The 10,014-nt window shown below is 48.6% G+C and overlaps 1 long non-coding RNA gene across 1 annotated transcript; it reads right to left on the bottom strand.

Moving 5' to 3' along the window:
* Positions 1-2,765: 2,765 nt before the first annotated feature.
* Positions 2,766-9,670, bottom strand: LOC132324250 (uncharacterized). Its single transcript, XR_009485553.1, has 2 exons — positions 9,523-9,670; positions 2,766-2,920 (listed from the first exon to the last, which is right to left on the bottom strand). It is a non-coding gene; the product is annotated as an uncharacterized LOC132324250 (long non-coding RNA).
* Positions 9,671-10,014: the final 344 nt, after the last annotated feature.

Here is a 10,014-nt window from a genome sequence, read left to right as displayed (position 1 = left end):
TTTTACATGGACCAGTTACTGAATCAAGTGCATGAACACATTTGAAATTCAACTGGGGTTTCCTTTTTCTAGCAGACTACTTCTAGAACTAGCTAGCAGACTCAAGATGACTCTTTTTCTCTGTTTTTGTTTCTTTCCTATTTTCTTGCTTTCTCTGCAACTGTCTACACAATTTTAGGACTTTTTTCCCAACTCAAATTGTTTCATAGACCGATAATTAAGGTACGCTTTTTACAAGGAATTTTTTAAATCTTTGTTAGAATTAAGAAAGTTAAGGACATAGGTCTTTTTCTTCCCTTATGAATATTGCAATGAAAGAGTTCAATAAAGACCAACTCCTTTTTTTTTATTTGGAATACAAGTCGATAATTCCCATACAGTAATTCATTGGTGGACCAATATTTGCCATTCTGATGTAAGTTGTCACTTCTTAACAATATGCCTTCTGTGACTACGTTGACAACACTTTTGGTAAAGATCCTAACTGGTCTTAGACACGCATAGGGAGAAATTTGCTCTGCCAGTGTCAGTCTTAAGCATGCGTCTCAGAGGATCTTTCTAGAGCTGGGGAATTTTCCCATGAAAGGGATTCAGTTATGGAAGAGACAGGTTTCCTGGAGTTTTACATTCTTCTTGAACACTACTTAAGGAACTTAAATCCCATGTCCATTTGGATCTCACTCTGCACAGAGCTTTGTCATGCCAGTCCTTGAAATGCATCTCTAAGAGAATTCACTAGCACAGAATGAATGAGGGTGGAAGGGCTCTGTGGGGCTCACCAAGTCCCATCCCCCTGCTTCAACCAGGATACCTAGAGCCTGTTGCCCAGGATTATATCTGGGCCTTCTGGGGTCGGCTGTCTGTCTCTGCCCCCAGACACGCTTAGGATGGTTCTTGCACGCTGGGCTTCAAAGGATGAGACTGGACGCTAGGTTTTTTCGGTCTTCAGTTTGTTTATTATCTATTATCTATAAAGTCCTTTCTCTGCCTGAAGGATCTTACCAGCATGGCAGCCAAAGGCACTCTGCCCACCCCTAAGGCGGCCGTATCTTTTATAACAAAAACTACGTATATCATATTTACATTTTTGTCCCCAATACCTATCATCTTCGTCACTAAGTACACCCTCATCCCAGACCAAGCCACAAGTGCCAACACCACCCCAGAAGATGGAAGACAGGAAGAAGAAGGAAAAGCCTGGTGGCACACCCTGATTCCTCCATCTTGTCTCTACCACCCCCCTGTACCGAAACCCCAAAATTTGTAATTCACCCTATAATAATATCTTCCCTTCACTATTTACACCTGAGTGGTTCTCGCATGTTCCATTTCCTCATACATCGGTGGCACATCTCTAGATGGATCAAAATCAAGCCACCAAGTGCTTTTGGCAACATTCCAGGACTCCCGAGCCCCCCAAGGGTTCTCTCGGTAGCTCTGGACATCAGGAGTGATGTGCTGAGCTCCCACATCTCCCCCTTCTGTTTGCACAAAAAGCACTTCCTTTGTAATCGAACGTACAATGGGCCGTACACTCAAAAGGATGCATGGTATGAAGACTATGAGAACTGCAAGGATTAACAAAATATAAAATCCTACCCTCAAAAGCTCTCTCCATATGGGAGAAAGATCAAAAAACTTTACTACATCATCAATCCATGATCCAGTGATCTCACCAAGTTTTTCTATGCTGTCTTTTATCTTTTTGATGTTTTCTGTAATTGATTGTGAATGGTCTGAGAGATTCATGCAACACATCCCTGCAAATTCTTCACATCCATGTCCATGGGCAAGCAACAGATAATCGACCGCTGCCCTGTTTTGTAGAGTTGCCTGTCTTACACTGCTCAAGTCTTTCAACATGTCACTCAGTGCAAGAGAGACTGATTGAGCATGTTTGCTCAACCAACAACCCATGTGGTCCAATTGAGTCAAGGCCACCCCCGACGCTGTCTGAGGTGAGAAAATTGCTGTCGCAATTCTCCTTGCCTTGTCCCAAGTGTACACTGTATCATCGCAATTTGTGCTATAATGTTGTAATGTTCTTTTTTCTTTGCGTTTTGACTTTTTTAGCATTTTTGAATCTGGTGACAACATTGAAATCTTTCCAATGCTGCATGGACCTCCCATTGCATTCGCAGGAACACCATACCAAATTCTGTCCCCGCAAATCAAAAACAATCCCTTTGGCAATTGCACTGGAACTTGGAGTGACCCTGTAGTTGTTATTGTGTTTTTGCACCAAGCTGATGCATTTTTATAATATTCATGATTCGGTGTGACATCAATGGTCTTATTTTTTGCCACATTTAAGTTTCCGAATTGCATGCACAATTCCATTGTCATGGACCCAAAAATCTCCAATTCCTGAGGCTCAGTAGAATCCACAGGAAGAAGATGCGTCCAAGCACGCCACTCCGTCACAGGATCTTTAACAACCTGTGAGATTTTGACTGGAGCGTGCCCTGGAATTGGCCATTCGTCCACCGGCATCCCAATCATGCATGCCGAAAATGGACTCCCTGGTCTGGAGTGAGTTAGACAAATACTATCTAAATTCGCTGCCTGAGCTAAAGCTTCCCAGACATTCTTTTTTGGTTGTTTAACTGGCAAATTTGCTTCGTCATTTGAAGCAATTGATGACGAAATGGAATACATGAGAATCACAAACCTTATGATCCCATTCCCGTAACATAACATTGCCATTTTTTTTTTTTTCCTCCCAAACCTTTTTTCTCCCCAAAGAAAGAAAAATCCCTAAAGTCTTTTTATTCTTTTGTCTTCTCCAAACTGCTGTTTGTAACTTCAACTTCCTCTTCTGTCTGAGTACTCGTCTCTCTGCTTCCGGAACCGGTGCTTTCCTGCTCTTGCGTCCGGAACGGTTTCACGTGCCGCGCTGACACCCACTTCGGACCTCGCCCTGTGGAAACACAAGCAAAACCCTTGCCCCAAGTGATTAGTCTGAAAGGACCCTCTATTTGTCCTGACTCGGGGTTTCTGACCAAGACTAAAGGATTCTCCCTTAATCTTGCCTGAGAACTGTTTGAAAAATGTCTCAAGATGGGTGGATTGGGCTCTGAGGATGAACTATTGAGAAAGTTCAACACATACAATGCTTTGTTTAACTTCATGTGAGGCGTGGCCTCTGGCTCACCCCTTTTCTGCCTGTCCAGAAGGGATTTCAGGGTATAATGTGTTCTTTCAATGATTGCCTGACCTGTAGGTGAATGTGGAATACCAAACGTGTGTTTGACACCCCACCTTTTCAAGAACTTGTCAAGCACCCTGCCTGTATATGTTGGACCATTATCTGTTTTTATCTCCTGAGGCACGCCTAACGATGCAAATGCTTGCAGGAAATGCCGACAAGCATGATCTGCTGTTTCCCCCGCATGTGCTGAAGCGAAAACTGCTCCTGAGAATGTATCTACCAAAACATGAACATTTTTGAGCCTCCCAAATGATGGATACTTTGTGACATCTGCCTGCCATAGTTGAAGACTTTGCAGCCCTCGTGGATTGACTGCCCCTGTTGAAGCTGGCGGCTGCACAAGTTGACAGTCTGGACAAGCACTGATGATCTCCCTCGCCTGAGTTTTTGTGAGACGGAAGGATTCCATCAGCGCTTGTGCATTTTGATGAAAAAATGCATGACTTAATTTTGCCTGCTCAAAAATGTCTGGGAGTGTCTGTGAAATGGGCATCGTCAACCTGTCTGCTCGAGCGTTCCCTTCCGCTAGAAATCCCGGAAGTGTTGTGTGAGCCCTGATGTGAGTGATGAAGTATTTATGTTCCCTGCTCTCTAGCAATGTTTTCATGCTTGCTAAGTATGAATATAAAACTTCATTGTTGGCTTCTTTCAAAAGCGAACCCTCCAATCGCCTGACCACACCCGCAACATATGCGGAATCTGTGACCAAGTTGAGGGGTTGCTTGAACAACTGAAACGCTCGAACGACTGCTGCCAATTCCACAATTTGCGGAGAGCCCTGAACCATCTTCACATTTGAGTCCCAGTCCCCTGTCTCTGAGTTCATCCAAGTGATTACTGACTTGTGTGTCTTTCCTGAGCTGTCTGTGAACACCGTGATCCCGTCCAGAGGTTCTTCGCTTATTCTTGGCTTCGCTCGGTAACATATTTGTGACTGCAACACCCTGTGTTGTGGGAAATGAATTGTGCAAATCCCTGGAAAGGCTAACAATGCAATTAACAAGTCTTTTGATCTCTGCATCGCCCACTCGAAGTAGTCTTTCTTCAGAGGTAGATGAATGATTGAAAATTCTCTTCCTGTCATTGTCAGCAACCTTGTCCTTCCCTTCATGATGATCTGTGCTGCCATTTCTAAGTCTGTAAGAATTGTTTTTGAAGGCCTGTGAGGTAGAAAAATCCATTCTATGATTATCAAAGAGTCTTTCTGCGATGGATCCCATTGGAAGATTAAACCATGGAACTGTGTCTCCTTTCCCAGCACTGCTAACTCAAAAGGCAACGATTCAACGAATCGATGCGCTTGTCTCTTCTGAATGGCATCTGTGATTTTCTCCAACTCCCTTTTTGCTTCTCGTGTGAGTGTCCTGGGAGATCGAATGTCTGTGTCTCCTCTCAGGAGACCGAGCAAAGCTGGGATGTCGCTGTTCGTGATTCCTAGAATCGGTCTCATCCAGTTGATTTCTCCTAGAAGTTGTTGCAAATCGTGTAGATTGTTGACTCTCGTGCTGACCTCCATTTTCTGGGGTCTTATTGTTCTCTCTGAGATCTTCCACCCTAGATACTTCCAAGGTGAGACCTCTTGGATCTTCGAAACACTAATTTCCAGACCTGCCTTCTGCACTTCTGCAATCACGCACTCACGAGCCTTTTGCAGCTCCTGTTGAGTTGACGCTGCAATGAGCAAATCATCCATATAATGAATGATCTTCACCTTTGGGAATTTTTTCCGCGCCGGTGACAAAGCTCGTGCCACGTACCATTGACAGATTGTCGGCGAGTTCTTCAGGCCCTGTGGAAGTACCACCCAATGGTATCGTTGCAGAGGTGCTTCCTTGTTGACACTTGGAACAGAAAAGGCAAGTCTCTTTGCGTCATCTGGATGGAGCGGAATGCTGAAGAAGCAATCTTTGAGGTCAATGACCACGAGTGGCCAGTCTCTGGGAATCATCGAAACTGATGGAAGTCCCAATTGGAGAGGTCCCATGTCCTCGATGACCTCATTGATCTTCCTGAGATCATGCAACAGCCTCCATTTTCCTGATAATTTCTTCTTGATGACGAACACTGGAGAATTCCAAGGGCTGTTTGTTGGCTTGATGTGTCCCTTCTGCAATTGTTCTTGGACCAGGTTTCTCAGCGCACTCAATTTTTCTCGCCCAAGGGGCCACTGATCCACCCAAACTGGATCATCTGTTCTCCACGTCAGTTTCAGTGTGGTGAGTGCCGCAGTGACCCCGACTAAAAATCCACTTCGATCTTCGTGCCCCATTGTGCCAAAAGATCTCTTCCCCAAACGGTGATTGGCTTTTGCACAACAAAAGGACGAATGATCGCCGTCTTGTCTCCTGGTCCGGTGACAACGATGGAATTTTCACTTTGCAGACAAAGAGAAGCTCCCCCTATGCCTGAGAGAGTCCCCAAGGGTGCAATCAAGCTCCAATCACGGGGCCAAAAGATGTAGGATATTACTGTGACATCTGCCCCGGTGTCCAACATTCCTCTGACCTCTATCGTTCTGTCTCCACAAGTCAGCTGACAAGTGAGCGTGGGTCGATCTCGGCCTATGTGCTTTATCCATGTAGCATGTATCTCAACATGTTCCTTCAGTGGAAACCCTTCCTCGTCGAAAATCGACATGACCTGTTTGATGGCGTGTGGTGGCAAGGCGAAAGCCCTTGCGACTTGGGTGTTTTCCGCCACGGTCAATGGTGGACGGAGAGCTTTTGCCAAAACTGTCAGTTCCGTGTTTTTGTCTGCTGAGACAACAGACAGATAAACAATGAGTCCAAGGGTACTACTTCTGTCCAACCCCACTATCAAAAAATCTTGCTTCTTGTGTGAATCCCCGCAGATACCTGTGGGTATCTCTGCGTGACTCTCATCCAAGAAACACACTAATTTGGAAGCTGCCAATGTGCACTGTGCCCCTGGTGGGAGGAGGTCTGGGTCACTGGGGAATCGGCTGAGGACTTTGCTGAGTGCATTTGCCTGGCGTTCTCCGATGATTGCCCTGTCTGCTCTTGGGCCATCGCCATCACTTGTGTCGTAGCGCGTTGGCGATTTCTCGCGCTGAAACTGGCGTTTCCCGGACGCGGTAGAGGATTCCCGTCCACGTCCATCTGGGAGTAACATTCATTCACAGCATGTCTTCCTTTTCTGCACCGTGCGCAGATTGGATTTTGCAGCTTTGGTGCTTGCACTTGTACGTTCGCTTGTGGACAATTCTTCCTCATGTGCCCAAATGCTCCACACCTGTAACACTGTCCTCCCAATGGGTTGTTCTTCTTGATGACTGCATGAATTTCGTTCATTATTTCGCTCTTCTGTTGTTGGAGCATCTTTTCCAGCGTCTTCTCCTCTGACTGTTTTGCTAGATGTCCTTCCAGCTGTCTCTTTATCTGTTCTTCCCACTCTCCTTTCAATTCGTCCCTCACGATCGACGCAACATGCTGAGGCGTTCCCACTTTGCTGCAAGCCTCCACCATCTCTGCCAAGGATGGCCGTCCTGGCATTGCTGAGATGACCCGTTGGCAATCCGGGTTGGCACCGCCGTAGGCTAAACTTTCCATGAGTGGCTGCTTTACCTGTTCATCTACCACCTGTCGATCCACAGCTTGTGAGAGTCGATCTATATATGATGAAAATGATTCTGTGGGACCTTGCTTGATGGATGCGAATGGGGTATCTGGAACTCCTGCTGGTGGAATCTGCAGGATTGCTCTTCGCGCCGCTTCTTTGATGTCATTCAGCACTTGCCTCGGAAGTCGTGCTGCTTGTTCCGCTGGATTGTCATTTGGAGGATCCCCTGCCAACTGTGCTACAGTGAGGTTCGCATTTGGTCCACCTTGATAACTGTTCCTCAATCCTTCGAGGTATCGTCGCCATCTTCTGTCCCAGATGAGATTCTCCGTGTCCGTGAGGATAATTGACACAAGGCTTCGGATGTCGTAAGGTGTAAATTCATAATTGTCAAATGTCCCCTTCAGCAGTTGTTTGAAGTACCGCGAATTCAACCCGTTGCTTTGAATGGCCTTTGCTAAATCTTTGACCACGTCGTGACCCAGTCTCTCCCACCTTGGGTTCTGTCCCTGTGCATCATACGTCACTGGCATTGTCAGATCTCCTGATCCTCTTAACAAACCCTTCTCCTTGGACAACTCCTTTCTGATGTTTTTCCAATCTATTGGCCTCTTCGGTTGCCTTTCTTCTTCCTCTGGAAATTCCTCTTCTGGTAGTTCTGATGGCAACAGGTTGCACAGTGGAACCCTGGAAGTCATTGGTGATTCCTTGGTCCACATCCTTCGACTTGAGGTTTTTGGCCTCACTCCCAAATCCGGAAAAGGAATTTCAAATTCTCGTGACTTCTTCTTCTTTTTCTTTACTGTATCAAATGATTGCAGAAAGCCTTTTGCTGCTTCTGCCATTGTAAACATCCATGCTGGAGTTCCCTCTGAAGCTGTAATTTGTATCATGTCTTCTCCTTCTTCTTCTTCTTCTTCTTCCGCTTCTGATGATGTGTCTTCGAACCCTTGAAGCTCTAAAGTTGACTGAAAATCTCTTTGCTGCATTGCTTTTTCCTTCTTTGTCGCTGTTTTCTTTTTGTATGTTGTTGGGAAAAACTGCTGCATTGTTATCGTTTTGCCACGAGATGGCGCTGTGATGCGACCGACCGGGTCTGGCATGTCCTGCACTGTGGTGTTCCCGCCACTAGGTGGCGCTGTGGTCCGCCTGGACGGCCGTAATGGCGTCCCGGACTCAATCGGCTCCTCAGCCGCTTCGGCTGAATGCAGCGTTTCTGATTTTTGGAACCGAGCTCGCACGGGTTTTGAATGAGCCAACAATGAAGCCTGAACACATGAACGTCCCTCAGGAATGGGAGAGGTTTGAATCGCAGGGATTGGGATCGGGGAAGCCGAAACTGGAGAGAGGGTGGAGCCCCGGGATGTGGAACCCCGCGCGCGGCCCCTCCTCGCCCGCAACGTCACAGGGGATCGGGCTAGCCCCTGACCGCGCTCCTTCCGCACTCTCTGCGCATGCGCGGGTTCGGGAATGCCCCCTGTCTCCCCTGAACTGACGTCACTGTCCCCGGCCCGCTCCGCCTCTGATGACTCCTCCCCTATATCTGTCCCTGACTCCCTCTCCTCCTCCTCTGACGCTGTATTCACGCCCCCTGCTCGCGCGTACAACCCCTGCCCCGCCCGTGCCTGCGTGCGCAGCGCAATCTGAGCAGACCGTCGTGGCTCGACTTCCGGGTCCTGCATCATCACGCGTCTCCTACGTCTACCTACGGGTGCCGCTTGGAGCTCTGCGGCTGCTCCCCGCCCATTGCCCGCGTCTGACGTGGACGCTGTATTTTGAGAGCCCTTCCCGGACGTCCTGTGGGTCTCGCCCTGTGCGCGCGTCTTTGGCACTGCGCCAGCTGAGGCTGCCGCTGTCGGTGTCGCGCTCACAGCCCCCGCGCCGAAACTCGCGTCCCCCACTGCCTCCGCGCTCCCCCCGCCGCTCGCCGCCGCCGCTGCGCAGCCACGCTCGCCGCGAGAGAGCAATCCCTCCTCCCCCTCCGGTCCCCGTTCGCCCCCCCTTTCCGACTTGGACGCTTTTCCCATCCCTTTCCCTTGCTGTTTTCGCGAACTGGGAGGGTTTGCCCCTACAGGGCGTTCTTGCCCCTCCGGTTCACTAGATGAAAATTCTAATTCATCTGGGGTAAAGACCGTATTTGCGTCCGAATCGGAACCCGAACTCCCCGCTGTTTCTGGGGTTTCAGGGCGTTTTGGAGGCCTCCTGGACTTTCGGGGTAGAAGAATTGAAGGCGGTAAAGCTACTTCCCGCTCCCTCTCATCGGGAGCTACTTCCCGCTCCCTCTCATCGGGAGCTACTTCCCGCTCCCTCTCATCGGGAGCTACTTCTCCAGGGCTGGTTGGGACCAGAGACAATCTCTGCTTTGAGCTTTGCTCTCCTCCCCCCGCCCCTGTGGGATTCACAATTAATGAGCTTTTAGCTCTACTCCGGGATCTTGCCGTAATTGCCTCTAACATGATCCTTGCTGGAGACCGTAACTTCAAGGCCTTTCCATCACCCTTTGTAGCCAAAAGATAAACATGTCTATTAACTTCTTGCCAGAAACCCGTTTCGAATAACACACGGGTTTCCAGATGTGGATAATTAAGTCTCACCCACATCAATAAATCTTTGAGTGCTTTCTTAGAAATTCCCTTTGTGTTTGCCTCTGCCACACTTTGTAGTGCGGACAAAACCTCTATTTGTTCCTGGGAGTATGTTTTCCCCATGTTCTTAATTTTTGACCTTCTTACCGAATTCACGTCGTCAGAGCAGTCCGAAGGCTCCCGGTCTCTGTCCAGCAGGTCACAGGAGATGGGGTCGGAGGCGCCTTTCCAATCCCGGTCCGGGCTGTTCTGGTACGATTTTTCTTCGGCAGAGGTAGAGTGCGATGTCCTTTTTGGCCGCTACTTCTTCGGATCCCTCTGGCTGTTTTCCCAAGGAGTTATCAGTGGTCTCCTGGGAACCCGTCCAACTCAGGGAGCTGCCCGCCGGCGAGACTGCTTGCTTAACCGCAGTTCTCGATGGCCTTGCAGCACTGCCCTTGCAGCCCAGCTTCGTGGCCCACCTTTGTGGCCCACCTCTGTGGCCCACCTCGTGGCCCACCTCGTGGCCCGCCCAGGGACTGCCAAGTCTGGGGTCGGCTGTCTGTCTCTGCCCCCAGACACGCTTAGGATGGTTCTTGCACGCTGGGCTTCAAAGGATGAGACTGGACGCTAGGTTTTTTCGGTCTTCAGTTTGTTTAT

This window comes from Haemorhous mexicanus, chromosome 2 (assembly GCF_027477595.1).
Source record: "Haemorhous mexicanus isolate bHaeMex1 chromosome 2, bHaeMex1.pri, whole genome shotgun sequence".
Classification (NCBI taxonomy): Eukaryota; Metazoa; Chordata; class Aves; order Passeriformes; family Fringillidae; genus Haemorhous; species Haemorhous mexicanus.
Note: the sequence above shows the minus strand (reverse complement) of the source record. Positions and strands in the feature narration are given on the sequence as shown.